Here is a 4,257-nt window from a genome sequence, read left to right as displayed (position 1 = left end):
CAAGGCTACTATTAGCTCTTGTATCTGCCTACTACACTTAATTTGCTACTCTTCCTCTAACCCTTTTCTTGCCTGGGAGGAGGTCTTTTTGCTAATTAAAAAGTATTGCCTTAACGGGTTTAATAGAAGTCAGGTCTGTAATACTATCATACAGGCTCTCACCCATCATAATTGTCTTGGGTTACATTTTAATAAAGAGAATCTTATTTCTCTTATTAGGTAGTAGCCCCATACTCAATGGGCCTACTACCAACCCATTGTGTATGGCGCCCTAGGATAGGGGGGGGTACACACACACACACACACAATGGTACTATAGGTATTCTGGTTACTAATTTCCTCCCTACCCCCCCCTACCCCCCCCCCCCCCCCCCCCCCCCACACACACACACACATTGATCTTGCCCGTCAATTGATAGGATACTGTTTACTGCTCAAAATATGCCATATAAAGACTATGGGACCCGGCCCTTGAATTGAAAAAAAGCTTATAAAGTTCTCCCTGGAGTATCAAGCGTGATTAAACACTTTGTTCTCATTACACCGAGAAGGTAGCCTGTTCTTCCTGGCTATGGATCTCCCCTTTCAAGGGTATCTGCGTATCGATTGATGATACCACACATTCACAAAGAAGGGCGGCTCGGCTCACTCATCACTCACTCTCAAAGGACTGGAAGTTCACCCTCTACATAAAAAAGGTGAGGGTGCACCTTGCCCCCACACTTAGCTAGTGGTGTTTTTTGTTGTGTTTTTGTCTGAGAGGATTTACTGCTTGCTTCACAAATTGAGCTATGGAGCTCACCACTCAAACATCGCAGGTTTTTTTCTGGCCTTAACTTATCTTGCGGCCGGTTTTGATTGAAATTCTTTTAAGCAGTACTTTGCCTTTTGCTAACATAGTAGGGCAAGAAGTTTTCAATAAAACAATATGGTGGTTTTGTTGCTTCCAGTCGTAACTGGTTTTTTTCAACAGTCGTTTACTGTGGTTCTTGTACACTATGCATACTACTCATGATCTTTAGGATATTATGGTACTTGGCATGGAATATGGTTGCTTGGCATCTATTGCTTAATTATATTCGAAGGGAATTTTTAAGGGGTTCTTCCTACTGTTTTGTTCTGAAAGGAAGCTGTGCGCAATATGGATTTGTACTACTTTAAGACCATGTAACTCTGATTCAATGCTGCGGCAGGGTTTTACCGACTGCTGTCATTGCCTGGTTTCAACAGTAACTGGGTTTTTCAATAAAAAGGGGTTTTTCTTGGTCTTGGTAGTGTCTGATGCGTTGGGTACCTTGTTTTACTGTGGAGACTCACAGTCTAAGTAAAATGGACATCATTGACACTTGGTAATATACCTGTATATAACCCACCATTTTTTGAGCTGCTTATGGTTGATGAAATGGTTCTTTGTTCTAATTCTTCTAATGGTAAGTATATGGCAGTTTTTGGCTTAGTAAAGAAACCAAGCAAGACTTTACCTTTTTCGGCTTAACTGTTTTCTCAATAAATAGGGGATATTCTTGGCCTTTAGGTGCTGGGTACCTTGTAATCCTGTGGGTACTCTCATTCTGAGCTAATTGGACATCATTTACACTTGGCAATATGGCTGGGTATAACCAACGTTTTGGGGCAGCTTACGGTTGATGAAATGGTTCGCTGTTCTTTTTTTGAAGGTAAGTATATGGCAGTTTTGGCTTGTAAAGAAATCGAGCAAGGGCTCTGAAAAGGTTTTACCTTGGATAAAGGATGGATTCCTACTACTGATTCAGTGTTGGCATGTTGTCTATCACTTGTGTCACTGGAAAAAACTTTCCGTATAGGGGAGGAGTGTTAAACTGTTGTACCACTATTTTCGGACCCATATGTTCATGGGATGGAATATGATCCATTACATTCTTTGAACGACCTGGTCTTTATGACTAATTGCAACATTGCTTTATAGCATCTACATTCATAGGATGTCCTTATTTTTTGGACGGGCTAGGCCTTTACCACTTGGTTGGCTATTAGTTTATGAACTTATAAGAAAAGATGGCATTGGACTCCATTTTTAAATATTATAGCATCGGTTCTATACTAGGAAGGAAATATCTTTGTTTATTTACCGAGAATACCTCACTGATATGACAAATAAATAAACTCATAAAGTTTTCTTGGGGGAATGTACCACTCAGATTAGAGGGAAAATCTTTCACTTAGACTAGAAGTGGTAATTAAGCTTATTAAGCTTTTTCCATCAATGAGGGATGGAATCACTAATTTATGGACCAATTTTCATAGGAGAAGAAGAGCTGGAGGAGTAGATGGCTGAGTTTGAGTTGTATATGCTATCATTGCATATGCCAAATGAAGATAGCAAGATGCAAACAATTCCGCTGCTGATGCGGGGAAGAGCAAAGACATGGTTCTATGCCTTGAAAGGGGAACCAAGGCTTTTGTGGCCGGCTTTGTAGGCCCGTCTTGTGCATGATTTTTGTAAAGAGGTGTCCCCTGTCGATTTGGATACCAGATGGAGAATTTGAAGCAAGAGGTGAACGAGGAGTAGGTGTTTTTTCTCAGCCGCTTTGAGGAATGCTGGCGGGATTTTGCAATCGCCATGCAATTGGCTAATGGTGGTGAGTACTTTAAATTGGAAAAATTTATGGCTTGTTTGCATCCCAAAGTTCGCGTGAGAAGGTGGATTTCGAGAGCCCGGGAATTACAAGGGAGCGGTTGTGATTGCACCGGCAAAGAGCCGGAAAATTAAGAAGAAGATCGAGCAAGGTGTGTTGGGATACAAAGCGGTGATTCCCAATCCTACTCCAAATTTGAGGGAAGAAGTTCAAGTGGAGAACCAGACGAATAGGGGGGTGGCAACCATTTCTCAAAAAAGGGTACTTAGCACACCGTTGTTGGGCATTTTTGACACCCGTTTTTTGTAAATTTGTACATATGGACATGACGCCCGATGTCAAAAGGGCGTGTGTGCTTTCTTTTTGTGGGTTTTTTTAGCTTACTTTAGCAGCACATGTACATGCACTGCAAAGTCGCTAGTCTAGTGACAGCTGTCTGGTCTACTGTAAGTGCCCGTGAGTGAGTTTTTTGAAGTGAGCCTTGTATATAACTAAAACTCATGTACAAACTAAAAAAAGTTCATCCAAACATCAGAAATTTTCAGGTTTTAGGCTCGTTCTATCTCCTTGGTGCTCTTGGATGCAGTTTTTTGCCCCGACTAGTCTTCTCTACGTGTAGTCGTGCTGGGACAGCTCTCTGTTCGCGTCAATTTTGCTCATGGGGGCGTATGGAATCAATTTTAGTCATCTTCAGCTTTCTCGCCAGTCATTTTTCAAGCTTTCTCTCAAGCTTTAAAGTGCCCCAATTGGAGTTGTGCTCATCAGGTTACGACTAGTTCTCTGCAGGGTTATGGCTATGGCAGCCTAGTGGCAAATTGTGTGTAGACAGATTCGGAGGGCATGTATCTATGAATTATGGAATTGATGTTGAATTTTTGGGTTTGTGATGTTTGATTGTGAAAGGAGAGGCTCTTGTCTTCATATGCATTGGTCGACGTGTGCTGTAAATCCATGCTTTGGCAGGGTTTTGCTCCTATGTGACATAGTCTCTTGGGTGGGCGACGGCTAGTAAATTCCCAAGGGTCTACTCCTATTGGACTTGTGGTGTTTCAGAAGGATTTGGCAAAGCTTTTTGCGTCTTGTATTTCTCTTTCAACGCTCTTGGGTGACATCACTATAGAGGTGTTTCAGTTTGCTTGTTTCCCAACAGTGTTTTGGTGCCCGCCACCGAGGAATCGCTTCAAGTTACCTTCAGCTTACAAGTTTTGAAGACATGGCGTTTAATTTTCCGGAGTTTAGTGGGAAATCAATTGAAAGTTCAAAGGTTTCATTGAGAGAATGGAGTTTGCTTGCCTTCTTGCTGACAAGCAAGACCCAGCGTTGGTGCTACGAATCTTCTACTTCTGTTTGAAGGGAGATGCTAGGGAATGGTTGGAAGGCTATGAAAAGGAGCTACAATCAGCCCAACCTCCTCAAGTTATGACATATGAAATGGTAAGGCATGCTTTTCTTACACACTTTCAACAGGTCGAAGACCCACAAAAGGTATGGCAGTCTATTCAAGGCTTAGTACAAGATGAAGGCCAAACCATAGAAGACTTTGTCAAGGCATTCAATGCATTATGGGCAAAGTGGTGTTCATCTTTGGGGGCTGAAATTCCTCCATACATGTTGAAGAAGGACAGGTTTCTTGCAAGCTTGA

The sequence above is a fragment of the Adiantum capillus-veneris genome, unplaced genomic scaffold, assembly GCF_014529385.1.
Source record: "Adiantum capillus-veneris isolate H3 unplaced genomic scaffold, ASM1452938v2 Hic_scaffold_325, whole genome shotgun sequence".
In the NCBI taxonomy this organism is placed as follows: Eukaryota; Viridiplantae; Streptophyta; class Polypodiopsida; order Polypodiales; family Pteridaceae; genus Adiantum; species Adiantum capillus-veneris.
The sequence above is the reverse complement of the archived record's forward strand: the minus strand, read 5'-3'. Positions refer to the sequence as shown.